A 20,824-nucleotide genomic window follows, 5' to 3' on the forward strand; every position below is an offset into this window, starting at 1 on the left:
CAGTTGTTCATCACTTTCCATTCTCTGAAAGGCAGTAGTGTAGTCTGGGCTCTTGTGCTCTGACCTTTCAAATAATTTATAATTAAGCTAGTGAATGCTGTTCCCTATTTTCCAACCTCAAAACTAGCAAGCAACTGCTAGAATAGTCTCTGACCTATAAGAAAGAATGTGAAAAAGCTTACAATTATTACAGAATGGTACTCTTTTGCAAAGCAACTAGACGCGGAACTTCTTGTTCTAGAGAAAGTAAATACTAGAATAAAAAATTCTCTGTAAAAATCTGTACGACCTATGATTAAAGTTATACTTTAACTCAATCAGAAAACATTTAGTCATTTATCATTTTCAATATCTGCCCACTACGTGCCAGATACTCTGCTCAAGACAGAGATTCAGAATGAATAAGGACCTCACAGTTTAGGGGTAGAGAAAGACATATAAACAAATAAATTTAAATTCATTTTGATAATCCTAACAACAGAACCATGCACATAATACCGGAGAAGGGTCTGCTTAATTCTGAAGAATGTCAACAATATCCCCACAAGGTCACATTTTGTAATTATAGGATTCCATGGCACTTTGACTATCATGATAGCACTGGTCACAGGGGCATCCCTCTATTTACCCATGGATTATCCGATTAATGCCTATCTCCCCCATTAATAAATAAGTTTCATTTGGGCATGAAGCATGTTTGTTGCTGCTCGCTATTAAATGCTCAACACCCAGGATAATGTGTACAAAAGTGTTTCGATTAATATATCTTAAACATTGTCAACTATATGTAGGAAACATGTCCTTAAAGAAATACATCTGGATACCTGACTTAGCTGTTGGAAGAGTTAGGAGTTTCTCAAGAGAACAAGGCAAAAAGAGGAGGACATTGCAGGCAAGGGGTAGAGGCAGTATGTGCAAAGAGGTGGAGGCATGTGTGCTTGGTGCTGGGTGTAAGATGGGCTTTGAAGGTGAGTGTGATAGGGAGTGAAAGAAGGAGTGTGCAGAATATGAGAAGTGTCATACTAAGGAATTACTGCTTTTATCTCACAGGTGTGTGATGGGGAGTCATTAAAGCATTATATGCAAGTGAGAAGCATAACTAGACTTTCCTTGAAATGTTAGAAGGACTAATTTTTTGCAGTGCTCTGGTCATTAGATTTTTTTTGTTTGCAAGTAACAGAAGCTCACTCAAGTTATACAAATAAGGGAGGTTTATTATAGGAATAAGCATGAAAGTTGGGAGGGGTAATATTAACAATCAAAGAGAAAATATGGAGAAAAATTGGATGTCTTCTGTGACTCAGCAAGAGAAGTTACATTGATGGAAGCAGACCCCTGATTATAAGTAGAAGTCTTAATTGATGGGAAAGAAATGGAGATACTGCAAATAGACTACTTTTTCAAGAAGCTTGAAAAAAGAGAAGGAGGCTTCTGGGCCAACAGGATGCTGAGAATGTATGCTTCAAAAAACCTTCTTCCTAACACAGCAATGAATGATAAAATGTTAAACACACACACATGCACACACACACACACCACACACCACAGCTGGACTCAAATATAAGACAAATATCTACATGGGTGAGAAACAGAACAGAAACAGAGTGGTGAATCAAAGCTGAAGTCACAATTTTCTAAGTTATGTAGTTGTGGCAAAGCACTAAGCAATGGTAGCTCAAAGGTCAATAATAGTAGTCCTCTCATAATTGGGGAAACTTGAGCTTCACTTGCTGCTGAAATCTGGTGAGCTTCCTCCCATTGCAAAAGGAAGTAGGAAGAATGTAATGTCTATTAAACGTTATTAAATGTAGCTGAATAGAGCTAAGGGCACATAGAAATTGTGGGTCCAAGGAGGCACCGAGGCAAACAACCACAATTTCATTCTCTAAAACTGAGTCAAGCTGCCTTCAAGCTGCAGCCTAGATTTCTCATATTCCTGACTGCTCCACAGGGCTGCTAACTCCAAACTGTGATGATAAAACCTAGTCCTGTAATGGAGACTGAAAGTATACAGAGGCAACCACAAAATGCCTAGACCAGGAAGAGTGAGCAGCATGGGAACCGGGCAGAGGAGGGTGTGTGTGTGTGTGTGTGTGCACGCGTGTGTGTGTAGACTGAGAGAGAAAGAGAGAATATTCAAAGTAAACCAGCATATAAAAATTTTAAAACATATGTAGAAAATACAGTCAACAAAATCAACAATCAAGCTAATGAAGTTTTCTATATGATATTTATTTTGAAGAAGAGTTTGGCAAAGACTTAAAAATGTTGAGGTTGTCAAAGAGATAACAGAAAATATAACTATTTAAATAGAATACAAAATTATTGAATAAAAGTAAACATGAACACAGCAAGAACAGAAATGATAGATGATAGATAAATAGATATGTTAATTAGAAATTTTGGAAATAAAAAAAACTGTCAATGAATTTGAAAATGAAATAGAGGAGAAATTTTCTTGAGAAAACAAAGCCCAAGAATAAATTAATGAGCTGGAACATAGAACTGAAGAATTCTAGCATGAAAAGACAAAGAGATAAATAGGAAAATATTGTTAAGAAGCTAGATTGAGAGCCTCCAACATTTATAAAATAGGAGTTCTTGAAGGAAAAAAAGTAATAGTGAAGATGTAACCTTTAAGGAAATTATTATTGAGAAGTTTTTATAATTACAGAAGGACTAAATTTTCAGCTTTAGAGGGCGGCAAAGAAACAAGGCTACTAAATAAAAAATAAATCTCTGCAAGAATACATTATACAAATCATGAAGATATGATCTCAAAAGTTAGCAGAGGAAAAAGAGTGATTACTTATGGATAATGACAGTAAATTTAACAGGATATTATTTATTAGCAAAATAGAGGCCAGAAGAAAATAGGTAAAACTAGACAAGGGAAAATAAATGCCAAATTATAATTTTATACCCAGTCTAAAAATCATTCAAAACTAAAACATCTTTAGATATTTTCACACATACAAAGTCTACATACACACGCACACACATACATAATCCACTCACAATCACACTCATATGCACTCATACATACAGATACACTTATACTCACATTCACACACACACACTCACAGTTCTTATTTAAGATGTGTTTTAGTTGGCGGACAAGTGAATCTGGAAGAAGAAATATAAAACAATGATAAAATATGTTAATTAGCTATTGATTATGAAAAATAATTTCTAAAGTTTAAAATAATGTTTAAATTTCGGCAGGGCCCGGTGGCTCATGGCTATAATCCCAGCACTCTGGGAGGCCCAATGGGTGGATCTCCTGAGGTCGGGAGTTTGAGACTAGCCTGACCAATATGGAGAAAGCCCGTCTCTACTAAAAATACAAAATCAGATGGGCATGGTCGTGAATGTCTGTAATCCCAGCTTCTCAGGAGGCTGAGGCAGGAGAATAGCTTCAACCCAGGAGTCGGAGGTTGCAGTGAGCCAAAATCGCACCATTGCACTCCAGTCTGGGCAACAAGAGCTAGACTCTGTCTCAAAAATAAAAATAAAAATAAATAATGTTTAAACTTCAATAAAAACATAAAATTGAAATTTCAAACAACACTAATGAAGTGACAGGGGTGGAAGGTTATTCACTGGGTAAGTAAACCCTGACAGCTCTTATCATAGTTGAGAGAGGAGAGAATTACTGCACTGGACAGCGATAAATTTTTTAGATGGTTTTATATTTTATTATGCATATCCAAGTGTAGATAGTAAAAGAAAAAAAATCAATCATGAAGCAGAAGAGATTTTGCTGAAATAAACCATTATCCCTGATCAGCAAGTTTTCTCCAGGTGGATACAAGTTTTCTCAAGGGCAAAGTAGAGGTTGGTTGATCTTAGAGAAATACTGGGCTATTCAGGCAGGGTGACAATTAGATGTTTCTTTTAAAAGATAGCAAGCTTCAAGGAAGTGAATTTCTGTCTTCACCAGTGAAGATACCCTTTGAAGTTGGCCTTAGAGCGCTGTGATTGACACTGGATGTTTTTGCAATGGTTGCTACCGTAGGGTGCTGGAGTGGAATTTTCATAGGGTTTCTTTAGGAAAAGGGAATTCCCCAACTCAGGGACAGGGCTTTCAAGCTCTCCCTGCCCAGAGTTCACAGCTTGAGGTGAGCTCTTGGGTTTTCCCTCAAAGCCGTGCATCAGGGCCTGGGTCTGTCCTTGGAACTCTAGGTAAAACTGAATCAATAACTCCCATCACACTAAGACAGACCTCTGTTGTTTCCTCCCGTTCTCTTGGAAATCCATTTTTTCAGTGGAGAGAATCAGGCCAAAATGGGTCTTTCTATAGAGCTCCCACCCCCAGACTCTCACAGTAACTGTCATTTATTTCTCTCCCTGGAGTCTACCCTCCATGGTGCTGGGGTAACATTCTGTCCCTGTCTATGCTGTGATTGGGGGTCATATAGAATGCTGCAGAGAGAAAAAGCTGAAGCAGTACTTTGAGCCCTCCCTGATGGCACTGCTGACCCCAAATGGTTCTGGACACTGCAGGGGGACATAGAACACTTTGAGGAAAGCATTTTAAAGTACATGGCTCTCTGAGGCACAGGGTCCCTGCTTGCTCAGGTCTAAGGCCAGTACTATGCAATGAGGAAAATGCTGCATAAATGTTCAAGAATGAATTTAACTCCATTTCTCAATTCTGGCTGGGTTGAATGGCCATAGGGCTTAGGACTTAGGTTGGTGAGGGCAGTAATGGAATCGTTCCTCCTGGAGCACCAGAAGATGGGATATGACATACAAGGCTGCGGGTTGGTTATGAAAAGAGAAATAGGACACTTCATCAAACACATTGTTCTTATTTTGCATTATCACTGGATGTTGATTATTTCAATATTCATGTCTAAGATTCTGTTGAATGTAAAATCATTATTACCACTTCAATAGCTGCTATTTACTTACTTTGCCTTTCAATAAATTTACAGGAAGATTTAATTAAGTAAGAAGGCCTTGACAAGACAATATATTTCTGAGACATTGTAGCATGCTACAAATGGTGACATAAGGTCAAATGCCAATGATTTTATCCTCAAATGAACTATAATAACTTCCCTGAAATGCACTCCCTGGAATTTGCAATTGTTATGAAATGGAATTTATAATTAAAGGAAGAAGCTAATACCATGTGCTGGACTAGAATAAAAATAACAAAACCTCTACTTATTAATATTTTTAAGTAAAAAGAAATACAAAGGAGGAACTAGAAAAGAACTAACATTTATTCAGAGCTTATTATAAATCAGAGTGTGTATTAGACAATTTAACTTTGAACACTTCAGTTAGAATTCACAATGACTCAATATAGCATGTTCATTAAAAGGACAGGAGATTTCAGATTTAAATGCATACCAGCAAGGTTCCCCAGTGAAAGGATTTGTCAAAGGGGTTTGTGAGGATAAAGAACGGGAAATACTTTCAACAGCCTGATGGCCAGACATCATTCAAGGAATTGAAGGACTGTAATACCATTTAGGATACAGCTATACATGCAAATCTGGCCTCAGGGATGACTAAAACGCCACCAATTCTCCTGTTTGCATATACAGGTTTGCCCACAGGCATCATTTGCTCTCCTATTATGATGACTCAGGTAGACCTTGTCTCAGTTTCTACATCTCCTTCTATAGCTCATATAATATTTTCTATAGGGCTTAAAATATAAGGAGAAAAGTAGAGTAAAGTGTAATCTATTAAAAAGAAAGCAAACATGAGAGTAAAAAAATTCCATGTGACCCTGCTTATAGCCATGACTCCAATAAACTGAGCTTCAGTGTACTCAATTTTGAGTACACTGAATTGAGGTGAGTACACTGAATTGAGGTGAGTATACTGAATTGAGGTGGCTCATGCCTGTAATCCCAGCACTTTGGGAGGCCGAGGCAGGTGGATCACCTGAGGTCGGGAGTTCAAGACCAGCCTGACCAACATGAAGAAACCCCACCTCCACTAAAAATACAAAATTAGCCAGGCCTGGTGGCACATGCCTGTAATTCCAGCTACTCAGGAGGCTGAGGCAGGAGAATCACTTGAACCCGGGAAGCAGAGGTTGCAGTTAGCTGAGATTGCACTGTTGCAATCCAGCCTAGGCAACAAGAGCAAAACTCCAGCTCAAAAAAAAAAAAAGTGATTGCATAATAATTGATGTAAGGTGAGTTCACAACGTATAGTAGGAATTTTGTAACTTAGTTTTGAACTGGTGTTACTGGCCAAACACCGTCCGGTATAAGGAGTGAGCTCTACAAGCCTGGATAGCTTACAGTGTATTAGCCAACTTTGGGCCCACTGTAGACCCATCAATGATAGCCAAAGTAGTAGGGTCATGCGATCCACTATGCTAGTAATGACTGTCTGGCGGGGCTACTTCACAAAGCTCTGGATGATGTCAGATGTTATCCTAAAGTCTGATGGCACTCAACTATAGTTTTGCTTGCTCACTGCATCATCGCCAAGGTCACAATTAGTGGTGGGCTTCCCCAGCTCAAATTTTGCCCTTTTGAAGAGTCCCAACAGTGTGTATGGTCCCTAGTTTGCAATTTACATACAAATGATAATTAATAATTGAACATTTTTACTGTAAACTATCCAACACTATCCTTTCTCTTTTTAGAAGAATTTGTTAATGGTCTAAGCTCCATGAATGAAAGAAGATTTCCTGCCAAGTTTGACACCCACTATAAATGGACAAATCTGAGCTTTGAAGGCAAAACAAAACATTTGGGATTCTGTGATACTTTACCAATGACCAAACCTAACTTCCTCTTTTGGAGAAGAAATTTAATGTAAACCTTCATGTGAAAATCCCCAAAGATTTTTCAGATACCACAGTCCTCTTCAAACCAAAAGCTGGAAGAACAAGTATAAATATACTAAAACATGTGGGATTTGTTTTCTTTAAAATGTATATTAATTTTTTTAAGTTCAGGCAAGGGTCATTTGAATAATTCTATGAGCTGTACCAAGCCAAAGCCAAGAATACCTCATGGCAGTGTGGTGAGGCTCTTGATTTCCCACGCCCACATATGCACATAATATTGCCTTTAACAGATATTTTAAGGAATAAAGGTAAAGGCCATGTTTGTACAAACATAATTGTAATAACGATAAAATAATAATAACGATAAAGCCCTTGGAGATGTAGCATATGGTCACTGGCATAAGAAATTCCCAAAGATTTCCACATAAATAAGGAAGGACAACTCACCTATGGTGAAAACTTGTTCATATGAATGGCATGGTGACCTCCCCTAATTCTGACTTCCTCGCACCTGTAATCAGTAGCTGCACTCTCCAATAGAACTGTCTGCAATGATGTCAATGTTCCTCATTCTGCAGTGCCTAATACAGTAGCCACTAGCCATGTGTGGCTATTAAATAATGGAAATATGGCTGGGACTAAGGAATTGAAATTTTTGATCTTATTAATTTTAATTATCTTTAAATTAAATAGCTTCATGTGGCTAATGGCTACTGTAATGGGCAGGATAGCTCTACAGAGCAGGAATAAACCCTTGATTAAATCATTGTTACTCCTTGAATACATCTCTATAATTACAACCATAACAATAAATAATTAACATTTGTTTAGCACTTGGGGCTTTACCTGCTTATTCCTCACAGAGCAAATTTCAACCATCATTCATGCCCCAGGTATTTGTAAACTTACTCTGAATAAAATCCTACTGTAACAACTGAAGTGAAGACTCAGGTGATAAGTATAATGATGGCCCTGGGTCCAGGGAGACAGAGCATACCAGTTGGTATAAGGACTGGTGTGAATCAGCTCAGTGTACCAGATGGACAATCACATGCAAGGGTAACAAAAATCAGAGAGAAATTTATGGACCATATAGGATAGGAAGATGGTGAACTCATAGGAGTAGATAGTCCCCTTGTAACCCAACAGGCTGTAGGTAATCTTGATGTGGGTCCCAGTCCTGGCTCTGATCTTAGTATCCTCTGAAATGAAGAGGGAACAACGGGCTACTGACAATGAACTCCAAGGAGTGTAATATAATCACACACTTTCACAAGATGTTGAGATTTACATAGAAATATTTGCAAATAAGAAAGTTTGCCTTTGGTGACTTTGGAGTCACACTCAACAACTATCTTTCTCTCACACCCCACATCTGAGCTCTTCAAGCAAATATTATTGACTTTATCTTTAAAATACATTCAGAACCTAGCAACTTCTCATCACATTCACCATGTTCTGACCACTATCATGCCATAACAAGATTATTGAAATTGTCTTCTCACTTCTCTTTTTGTGTCAGTCCTTGCCACAGCACAGTATTGGACATATAGTATATATTTCCACCAAGCAAGCAGAAATAGAAAACCTCAGCAACGTTTATTGCAACAGCTGGATTTATCATTGATATCATTTGGATGTGTCCTCACCCAAATCTCATCTTGAATTGTAGCTCCCATAATCCACATGTATCAAGAGAAGGACCCAGTGGGAGGTAATTGAATCATGGGGGTGGGCTTTTCTCTTGCTGTTCTAGTGATAGTGAATAAGTCTCACAAGATCTGATGGTTTTATAAAGGGGAATTCCCCTGTACACGCTCTCCTGCATGCCATCATGTAAGATGTGACTTTGCTCCTTCTTTGCGTTCCACCATGATTGTGAGGCCTCCCAGCCATGTGGAACTGTGAGTTCATGAAACTTCTTTTTCTTTCTAAATTACCCAGTCTTGGGCATTTCTTCACAGCAGTATGAAAATAGACTAACACAATCACAGACATGATCAAATGGTTGCAATTATATTTTACCTATATCTAATTATATTTTCTTCTTGTGCAATTTTGCCTACGTTGTCTGAAAAATCAAAAATAGTGATTACATAAAATTCCACTAAAACTGTACGATATCTGGAAAGAGCACAGAGTGATGCTTTAAAAAATGAGTCTGGCAGAGCCCCGTGTCTCACATCTGTAATCCTAACATTTTGAGAGGCTGAAGCAGGAGGATCACTTGAGTGCAGGAGTTTGAGACCAGCCTGGGCAACATAGCAAGGCCATGTCTGTACAAATATAATAATAATAATAACGATAAAATTTTTTTTAAAATGTATCAACTAATGCTACCCTTCTACCCCAAATCCTCTATTAGCTTCCATCTCTGAATAAAAGCCAAATCATTTAAATGGCCTTTAAGCCCCTATATAATCTGACCTCATGTTTCTACCACTGTCTGCCTTAATCACTCCATTCCAAACAGAGTGGTCTTCTGAAATTCCCAAGGATGCTCTTGCCTTAGGGACCTTCTGCTATAAGTTTCTTACCCTACATTCTAACATAGACCTTCTTATAGACTGAATGTTTGTGTCTCCCTCAAATTCATATGCTGAAATCTTAACTTCCAATGTGATGGTATCTGGAGATTGGGCCTTTGGGAGGTAACAAGGTTAGATTAGGTCATGAGGGCAGGGTCCTCATAGCAAAATTAGTACCCTTATTTAAAAAAAAGAAAAGGCAGAGACACAGGATCTCTTTCTCTATGCTCTCCGTTATGTAAGGTTTCAACCAAAAGATGGTCATCTGCAAGCCAGAAAGAGGGCTCTCAGCAGAAATGAGATCTATTGGTACCTTGATCTTGAAATCTTCAGCCTCCAGAACTATGAGAAATAAATGTTTGTTGTGAGTCACCCAGTCCATGGTAATTTGTTATAACAGCTAGAACTAAGATAGACCTTCCTCCCACCTTTGCTCAAACATCGTCTTTGCAGTGAAACCTTTCCTGATTACCCTGTCTTAAATTTGCCACTCACACCCCTCACATACACTCTTTTCTCTAGTTCAGTTTCATTTTTCTCCATTAAACTATTAACTATCTAAAATACTATTTTTTATGTTTTATTGATTGTCTATTTCTTTCCACCAAAACATAAGCTCCATTAAGATGGGATTTTGTTTTGTTTTGTTTGGTTCATTGCTTTATCCACAACATATAGAGAATTTCTTAATAGGTAGTAGACACTAAAACAAATAAAATGAAGAATAAAGTTTTCTGAGTGGAAAGTTGATGAAAAATAAGTTTTAAACCACTAAAGGTTTGTTGTTGGGACAAAGTTTGCATGCATTTCAACTATTGCACTTGTCCTCCAATGTTTTCTTCCTCAATTTCAACAACAGAAATTAGCCCACAGCTATATTTTGTTTGTAAGAGAATTTCTCTCCAACTAAGAGGGCATGAATCTTGCTTGGCCACAGGTAAAAAATGAGAACACTTGGACACAGGAAGGGGAACATCACACACCGGGGCCTGTTGTGGGGTGGGGGAGGGGGTAGGGATAGCATTAGGTGATATACCTAATGTAAATGACAAGTTAACGGGTGCAGCACACCAACATGGCACATGTGTACATATGTAACAAACCTGCACGTTGTGCACATGTACCCTAGAACTTAAAGTATAATAAAAATATATATATCTAAAAAAGAAAATAATACAAACATTATACATGGGAATTATGTCACTTAGTTAAAATAAAACATACATTTATTCCAAGATGAAAAAAAAAAATGTAGACACATCGAATGTTACAGCTGGGAGAGGCTATAAGAAACACTACTCCAGTGGGCCTCAAACTATGTTCCCACAATAGCTAGACCAAGTTTTCCCACCATAAAATAAAGTAACGCAATATTTTATCCAATTTTCAGAAAACATAAAGCTAATAGAAAAAGTTTTCTCAATTTTTTTTCTCATAAATTTCTCTTACGGTATTGGCACTGCAATCACTTAACTAATGATATGGTTTGGCTGTGTCCCCACCCAAATCTCATCTTGAATTGTAGCTCCCATAATTCCCACTTGTTGTGAGAGGGATGAGGTGGGAGATAATTGAATCACGAAGGCTGTTTCCCCCATACTGTTCTCATGGTAGTGAATAAGTCTTATAAGATCTGATGGTTTTATAAGGGGTTTCCCCTTTCACTTGGCTCATCATTCTCTCATGCCTGCCGCCATGTAAGACATACTTTTCACCTTCCTCCATGATTATGAGGCCTCCCTAGTCACATGGAACTGTGAGTCCATTAAACCTCTTTTTCTTTATAAATTACCCAGTCTCAAGTATGTCTTAATCAGCAGCATGAAAATGGACTAATACAACTAACAAGCATTTTAAGATGTCAAAAATTAACAAACAAGAAGCAAGCAGATAGAAATAGAAAATCCTAGAAATGTTTATTGCAATAGCTGGATTTATCATAGACATGATCAAATGGTTGTAATTCTATTTTGCCTATATCTAATTACATTTTCTACTAGGGCAATTTCCCCTACTTTGTCTAAAAAAATTAAAAATAATGATTACATGGCATTCCACTAAAACTGTATAATATCTGGAAAACAGAATTCTAACTGTTGGTTCTCTAAGTTGAGACAAGTTTGAAAACATCTGATCTAGTCTAGGCCTTAATTTCACAGATACTGCAACTTACACCGAAGGGAGATGGCTGGCTCAAAGTCACATAGTGACAAATATATATTAACTTGACAAATCTTTTCTGCTTACCTCTTTCTTCCTGATTTCAAATCTCAAGGATTCAATTTGTTTTTTTTTTTAGGATCTCACCATTTACTTTATTATATGAGGAATATCTGCTCAAAAATCAGTCTATTAAATTGAGTTTCCCTGGAAGCCAACTGCTTTTCAATCTCCCAACAAGCCCACTTTTCTTATCACTATGTGTATTAGGGTTGTCAGAGAAACAGAATGAATAACTCTCTCTCTATATATGTATATATAGAACTTTATATATATATATTTATATATAATAACTCATATATACATATATAGAGAGATAGATAGATATTATAAATATATGTATATGTATATATATATGTATATATATATATATGGAGACAGAGAGATTATGAAAAATTGGCTCATGCAATTGTGAAGGATGAGAAGTTCCAAGATCTGCAGTTAACAAGCTGGAGATCTAGGAGAGTTGGTAATATAGCTCCAGTCTGAAAACCAGTGGTCTTGAGACCCAAGAAGAATTATTGTTTCTGTTCAAGTCCATAGGCAGGAAAAAAACTGATGTTCCAGCATGAAGGCAGTCAGGTAGGAGAAGTTCCCTCTTATTTAGGCTTTTCGTTATAATCAGGCCTTCAACTGATTGGATGGGACCCACCCACATTAGAGAGGGCAATCTGCTTTACTCAGTCTACCAATTTATGTTAATCTCATCCACAAATACCTTAAAGACAAGGAATAATGTTTAATCAAATATCTGGGCACCCTGTGGCCCAGTTAAATTGAACGATAAAATGAACCATCACATTGTGTAGGTAACAAAGTCTTATTAAAAAAAAAAAGAGAGAGAGTTATAAAACTACTAAAAATATAAAAAGAAAGGGAGAACTTTAGCGTATCTTCTCCAAGACATGGCTAAAAAGCTAGAAACCCATGGACAGTTTTCAACCCCCAAATAGGTTTCCCTTGAAAAATTTTTCCTGGAGGAGTTCAGGGGAAGAAAAAAAAAACACACATAAAAGTTAGAAGACTTCTAATTTTAAAACATTCCAAATGTCTTTGTTTTTTAGAGCACTGGAAGATCTTGCAATACAAGCCCATTTCTTAAATGGCAGCAATCAATTGGATCAAGTAGCAACTACTCCCTTTATACAAGCCTAGAGTTTTCTGTTCACCCCAGTTCTCTCTGTCCTTTTCACCAGAAAATGTTAGTTTCCAATCAATACTAATTTGATCATCATTTTTATCTTACTAAAGTAGAATAGTTTTGAGTCTTCATGTCACCATCAAAATTGGGGAAAAATAAACTAAGGTGGTAATGAATTTAAAGAATACAGTGAGAAGAATTACATTTATTTTATAAATTATATGATTATATTATATTATTATGTTTTAATATGCATACAATATGTTTCTGTGTAGAAACAACTAAAATCAGTTGTTTTTTTTCATATATTAGCCCATGGCCTTACTTGAGTTTGTGATTCCTGTTTTATAGTCATGATTATTAACTCACTTCATATATAGTAATTGAAAGCTGCGGGCTTCCTGTTTGCTTTCTCGTCTAAAGACTATTACTAATACTCCTAACTCATAGTAGACACATCTCATGCCTAATGTCTCTGCAGCTTCCTTGCTCACCACCAACCCATCACACGAACACACATTAACACCACCAACTACACATTAAATGAAATAGTTGCACGTTGTTCCTTGCAGAGAAGTAGTCATTCATGGTGACATTGCCAGGCGCTTGGCCCAAGGGCACTACAACTTGAACCCACTAAGCTAGGGAGTGACCTAACTTTTTATTATGGCAACCAGACTTGCTCTGTTTTCAATTTTTGATGTTATAAGATTTTAATTTTTATATGTTTAAAATTTCAATTTTAATTTAATGAGATTGTCCAGATAATAATGAGAATAGAGGAGACAGCCAGACAGGACAAAAACAGAAAGCAAGATGAGACCACGTGGTACATAAAAAAGCTGGCTGGGCATAGTGGCTCATGCCTGCAATTCCAGCACTTTGGGAGGCTGAGGCAGGAGGATCACTTGAGCCCAGATCACGGATGCAGTGAGCTACGATTGTACCACTTACTCTAACCTGGGCAACAGAGTGAAACCTTGTCTCTGAAAACAAAACAAGAACTACTGAGAAATTCATGTTTTTTTAAAGCTTCGCCTGTGACCAAGTGATTATTCCCTTTCAGAATATAAATATTAGCCTAAATTAGATTATATAATTATATTTTTTAAAAGTTTACTTTTTTTTTTTTCCATATCTCAAGGAACTGCCTATGCTGAGGGACTCCTAACCAAGTTGGTCTCTTGTTTCAGGTAATTTTCAACAATGACCATGTCTATTAGTCAGGGTTCTCTAGAGGGACAGAACAAATAGGATATATGTATATAGGAAAGGGAGTTTATTAAGGAGAATTGACTCACGATCACGAGGTAAACTCCCACAATAGGCCATCTGCAAGTTGAGGAGTGGGGAAGCCAGTGGTGGATCAGTCCCAGTCTCAAAACCTCAAAAGTAAGGAAGCTGACAGTGCAGCCTTTAGTCTCTGGCCAAAGGCCTGAGAGCCCCTGGCAAACCACTGGTGTAAGTACAAGAGTCCAAAAGCTGAAGAACTTGGGGTCTGATGTTCTAGGGCAGGAAGCAACGAGCATGGGAGAAAGATGAAGACCAGAACACTCAGCAAATCAGACCCTTTCACCTTCTTCTGCCTGCTTTTATTCTAGCCATGCTGGCAGCTGATTAGATGGTGCCCTCCCAGATTGAGGGTGGATCTGCCTCTCCCAGACCACTGACTCAAATGTGAATCTCCTTTGGCAAGACACTAACAGACACACCCAGAAACAATACTTTGCATCCTTCAATCCAGTCAAGTTGACATTCAATATTAACTGTCACATCATGTAACCAGAAATCCACTAGTGTGGGTTGAATCTTTTATTCCTAAAATTGGTAAAGAATTTTTTTCAGGACTCACTCCAATTCTGAATCTAGGTTAACATCACCAAAGATGACTTTCTGATTTATGTTGGTAATTTCTAGGTGTTTGGCCATAAGCTGAGTATATCATTAGTTTCAAAACTGATACACTCATCTCCCAAATGGCATTAGTATGTCATCTTGTTCAGAAAAGTTCACTTACAGTCTGTCATAGTTCATTTTCTTTTGCTATAACTGAATACCACAAACTTGGCAATTTATAAAGAAAAGGAATGTATTCATCACAGTTCTGGCAGCTGAGAAGTCTAAGAGCATGGTACTGGCATCTTGTGAGGGCCTTCTTGCTGCCTCATATCATGGTGAAGGGCATCGCACGAGGAGAGGGCAACAGCATGCCAACTCAAGTCTCTCTTCCTCTTCTTACAAGTTACCAGTCTCATCAGAGGGCCCCACCCTATGACATTATCTACTCCTAATTATCTCCCAAAGACCCCATCTCCAAATACCATCAACATAAGATTTGGGGAATTAAGTTGCCAACACATAAAATTTGGGGAATACATTCAAACCATAGCACAGTTTAATCAGTTTCTTTGGATATTGTGGCTTATAGATATACCACATTTCTGTAATTACAAAAAAAAAACAAAACAAAACTTGAGCTTTATTTTCCAAGAGCCTCTGCCAGAACTTAAAGTGTGTTTCAGATTTCTTGTAACTTGAGAACTTCCTCTATAACTGGGCCTTTTTTTGTACGAACATATCTGTATATCTAGGCAATCTGTAACTCTACTGAATTCAGGGAATATCAGAAAAAGGAAACAAATGTGCATTGAGTCAATCCACAAGTTCAGTTTGAATGTGAATATTTCACTTCCTTAAAGAAAGCAGAGCTATTCTTGTCTAGCTTATTTGTTCCTTAACTTTAAGTTTAATCTGTGGCATTCTCTTCTCACATCAGTGAGAAACAAGAATCATACTATGGGTCCTGAGGGGTCTGACAAGTTGGTTCTTGCAGATTTTCTGAACTCCAAAAATTCCTTGTTATCAATTTGTAGTTTAAATTCTTTCAACATGCTTTCACCTCCTATCTTCCTGATAGCACAAAAATTAGCAAATTTTTCGTACTTTGCTTGAAATTCCTGCATAAACTGGTAAGATATGGTCACAGGCAGAAAAATTATTTACAATGTTGATCATTTCCTTTGTCATGTAATGAAATGAACCTAGCTTGGAAAATCACAGGAAAACTCGTCTGGTGAATTTGGACACTAGGCACACCAACATTCTCTTGGAACCTGAATAAACTGTTGAAAGCTTCTTTAGTCTCTTTCATCACAGTGCTCTATCTGAAAAAAGCAAAATTAATTTTTCAAAGTTTGAGCCAAGTTCTCTGCTTTCTTTCTGGCAAACACTTACTTCATTATTTTGGTCTTTAAAATATTGCTAAAATTGTCAGACTGTCTGCACTGGAAGTCAGATGGGCAGAGTTGACCTGCTGTAGAATATTTCTTTACAACCTCTAGCTCCTCTTATTTACCCTGAGCTTTTGTGCACCAGTATCCTGTATGCCGCAGTGCTTGTTTGCCACAATACAATGTCACCCACTTACCCCACCCAAAATAGAGGCAACAGACAAAAGTATTGCCTCATATGCCAATAATTTCCTATGATCTAAACAAAACCCGTTTATAAAATTCTAGACAACCTAAAATAAGCAAATATTAATACAATTTTGCCCACATTCCTATTTGATTAATGACTGAACTGTTGGCAGAAACATTATTTTATTTATTATTATTATTATTTATTTATTTATTTATTTTTTAAGACAGAATCTCGCTCTGTCGACCAGGCTGGAGTGCAATGGCATGACCTCGGCTCACTGCAACCTCCGCCTTCCAGTTTCAAGCAATTCTCCTGCCTCAGCCTCTCAAGCAGCTGGGATTACAGTCATGCGCCACCATGCCCGGCTAATATTTCTAGAGGCGGGTTTCACCATGTTGGCCAGGCTGGTCTTGAACTCCTGACCTCAGGTGATCCGCCCACCTTGGCCTCCCAAAGTGCTGAAATTATAGGCATGAGCCACCGCGCCCTGCCAGAAATATTTTAAAGCCAGCACAGCACATCACTATTTGTGATCTAGGAATCCTAATCCCTCACTTTGAATTTTCACTGGCTCATGTCATGACCCCTCCACAGCTGTGTTATAATGTGGAAATTTATCTTTCATGTGGGTCTGACTTAGCCTTTACTTTTTTTTCTGTCTCTTACTTAAATCATGATGTTTGAATCTCATCTTTCATGTTTCTTTACTATTTTCTCTTCTGGTCTTTGCAGTTCCTGGGTTTTCCTAACTACTGGGCCAAACTCAAGGCACATTAATCCATGATTCATGATCAATCCATGATCACCTTTTAAGGTTCTATAGAGAAGATGGTATGGTTAAGATTCTAATGAGTACATATGGGAAAAATGTTGGTCAACTTTTCTTTTTTTAAGATCCCCGGCCTAGTGCGGTGGCTCATGCCTGTAATCCCAGCACTTTGGGAGGCCAAGGCGGGTGGATCACGAGGTCAGGAGATGGAGACCATCCTGGCTAACACGGTGAAACCCCGACTCTACTAAAAATACAAAAAATTAGCCGGGTGTGGTGGCGGGCACCTGTAGTCCCAGCTACTCGGGAGGCTGAGGCAGGAGAATGGCGTGAACCCAGGAGGTGGAGCTTGCAGTGAGGCGAGATGGTGCCACTGCACTCCAGCCTGGGTGACAGAGCAAGAATCCATCTCAAAAAATAAATAAATAAATTAATTAATTAATTGATTAATAAACAAATAAATAAATAAAAGATCCCGCCAAATAGGCAGGGTTTCTGGGCTATGAGGAAGTGAACTAATTTATTAACTGTAAGATTGACCTTTATAAGCCATGAAACAGATATCTGACCAGTTTCTTCACATGGCTTTGTAGTCATTGATCCTGTATGTCTACCTAAGCACAAGCTTTATTTTTTATTGATGCAGTTTTTATATCTGACTAAAGGAGACTATTCCTAAATACGGCACTCCAAAAGATTCAAATAATTTGGTTGCACAATCAGTTCATTCAATGATAACCAGAAAAATAGAAGAACAGGTTTTATTGTTCCTATGCAAATAACTACATTGTTATTAATATGACAGAGAGGGAGAAAAAGAGAGAAAAGAGTAAAAATTTCTGAATTCTGAGGGTCAGTGAGAACATGAAACTAAATATTGTACTAAATTAATAATTAAAGAAAGATTAAGAATAAACAGAGTGTTCAGCTTAGGTTCAGAAAGGGTGTTTGGCTTACTTCTCTTCATCATTTACAGATGGGCTTCTCAGATCTCAGCTTTGAGGTCTCATCTTGGAGGTTTCCGCTTCTGAGAACCTTTTGCTGACTTCCTTATACGGGGCTAAGTGTCCATCACATGTGCTTTTGTTGCACTCTGTTTACCCGATTAGGTACATGAGTATGTCAATTAAAACATTGTTTATGATAAGAAAAATTTGAAATGACTTAAGTGGCCAACAGAAAATAACATGGTAAATGTATGTAATGAAATGTTGTAATTAAAAATGATGGTGTCCATGTATATTCAATGGCATGAACATATGTTCATAATTAAAAACAGATTACGTAGTGAAATTACATAATAAAAAACAGACTACAAGAACATAATGCACGTAATATGGTTACATTTTTATAACTACACATATATGTATAGAACATTCACTTTTTTTTATTTTAGAGATGGGATCTCACTCTTGTCACCCAGACTGGAGTGCAGTGGCATGATCATAACTCACTGCAACCTCGATCTGTTGTGCCCAAGCGGTCCTCCTCCCTCAGCCTCCTAAGTAGCTAGGATTACAGGCATGAGCCACAGTACCTGGCTTTTGCGTAGAAAAAGTTCTAAAGGCTATAAATGTTACTAATAGAGGTTATCACTTAATGGCAAGACTATACATTATTTTCATATTTATTTACTGTCTAATTTTTGCATTTTTTAAAGCATGGATTTATTTTGTCTCAAAAGGAAGAATAAAGGCTATTAAACACTTTCTTAGCAAAATACTGGTAATTTGAACAATAAAATGTGATGCATTAAATCTTCACAAAGATGCTTTAATACCCCTTACACCAAATGGAGCATAGTATTTTAAAATGGAGTTTTGCAAGATTTGGGTTTTTTCTGCTTAAAAAAAGGAAATGCCTTTATTCTCCCCCTTTCTTCTGGGGAAGGCTAGATTCCAGGTAATCCTCATAAACAGACATTTAAAATTAAACCCACAGGTTTTCGAAATACTAATGGATTCTCCACTCCATTTCTCAAGGCCAGGCATGGTTTTTCTGCTTGGACACTTGGAACAAATGTTCTGGATTGTACAGAACAGCGCTGGTACAGAGCTGACTCTGAACATGAGCCAAATTCACCTGTTTTTTTTTGTTGCTGTTGTTTCTTTTTTTTTTTTTTTAATTTCAGATTATGTACCACAAACTAGAATTGGAAGACAGTTGGTTCATGGATTTTCCTAGTTAAGTTTTAAGCATTCCGGTTAGAAACAAATTTATTGCTGTGAGTTTTTTTCTCCAGTTATAAAGAGCTATTGATAAGTGGCTCTGAGAAGGAGAATGTACCCTAACAAGCCACGGCCCACTGGAGGCTCCACATTCAGACTTCTGTGAAAGATAGAGAAACCACAGTGTGAAAGAGAAACTGATATTTTCATACTAGTTCACTCATGAAAAGAAAAGAGAAATCCATTGTCACTGTGAAGGGAGAGTCAGGAAGCATACAGTTGGATTGTTACTCACCTATTCTTGTTGATTAAAGAATGTTTAACTCTAAGATATACATACTCAATTTAATTCTTTAAAGTTACTTTTCACAAGAAAGAATACAATTCCAGATTCTAAATAAAATGATAACACTAACTGTGGGTGAAAGTGACCTGAATCTCCTAACAGTTTCCTCCTCTCCCTACATAAATAGCACATGCTGTTTGTTGAAGCCCTGCACTTGCTAATACTTTGCATCTTCATGTCTGAAGAGAGAAAGATGAGAAATAAAAGGGAATCGCTGTTTTTTTCAAGTTCTTCTTCTTCTTACATCCTCCACATATTCATGCCATGATTCATTTTTACTTTATATTTGCCTCGACAAATAACTCACCTTCAGTGCAACTTGCTCCTGGAGTTATTTTTCTAATAATACTTTTGCTCAAAATCTATACATATTCACCAGTCTTCTTGAACAAAGGTGTATGCATTCATTAAGGAGGGGTAAAGGGAAATTTGGGACATTAAACAATTTTGTTTAGGTTTACTTTTGTTTTTGTTTTTCAGATAAACTTAGATGATCCTTATGTGATCTTCACAAGGCTGACTTCTTGTCATTCAAAAGGCACATTAAGTGTTATTTTTAGACATGTCTTCTCTGACTATGCAAATGAAAGTGGCCACTCTTCTATCGTAATTATTTGTGTAACATTATTTCTATGTGACATGTTTTCTCATTAATGTATTTATTTATTTATTTATTTATTGTTTATCTTCTCTTAACAACAGCAAAAATTAACTTCATGAGGGCAGGGACTTGTTGATCTTATTTAATACTCAAGAATGGCTTCAGGTATAGTAGATGCCCAATAAATTCTGAAGACTAAATGAATAACTATGTGTACAAATCCTCTTCTCCAAGAGCAGCAGTCACTTAACTAGCAGAATAGTGTTAAACAAATATTGCACATTAGATAAATAATCTTCATCTCTACCCAGTCCTGCCATACTCTTGTGGACTTAATCAATGGCAACAGGAGAACAAATGTGATTAATTAATCTCTCTTATTAACTGATGGTCCAAAAACCAGAACTCAATTATAACACAGACTGTAGTAGATATATTCATCAACAGCATGTAAAATCTTGGTTCCAAAACTAAAGCTCAATAAAATGACAATATAATGTGATTTGAGTAAGCTACCGGGTTAAAATATTCCCAGTAGATGATCAACACAGCAAAAAAAAAGTTCTGTTAAATGACAGTTCATTCTAGCAGAAGTTATATTAGAAGACATGGATTAAGCAAGGCAGGATCTTAGATCTTAATTCTGACTTATAGAAAATTATTAGATATGAACCTAAATTATAAATGTGGGTTTTTCAGAACAAAGCTTTTCTTGGCATATATGAAACTTTAATCTCTATGCCTGAAAAGTTTCATAACATAATCTTGGTTTTTAAAAATTTGACATCAGTACATTCTATCTATTAAAGGTCATTTGATTTCTTGTAAATGTAGCTCTTCTGAGTGATTGAAATAATAA

The sequence above is a fragment of the Hylobates moloch genome, unplaced genomic scaffold, assembly GCF_009828535.3.
Source record: "Hylobates moloch isolate HMO894 unplaced genomic scaffold, HMol_V3 SCAFFOLD_23, whole genome shotgun sequence".
Lineage (NCBI taxonomy): Eukaryota > Metazoa > Chordata > Mammalia > Primates > Hylobatidae > Hylobates > Hylobates moloch.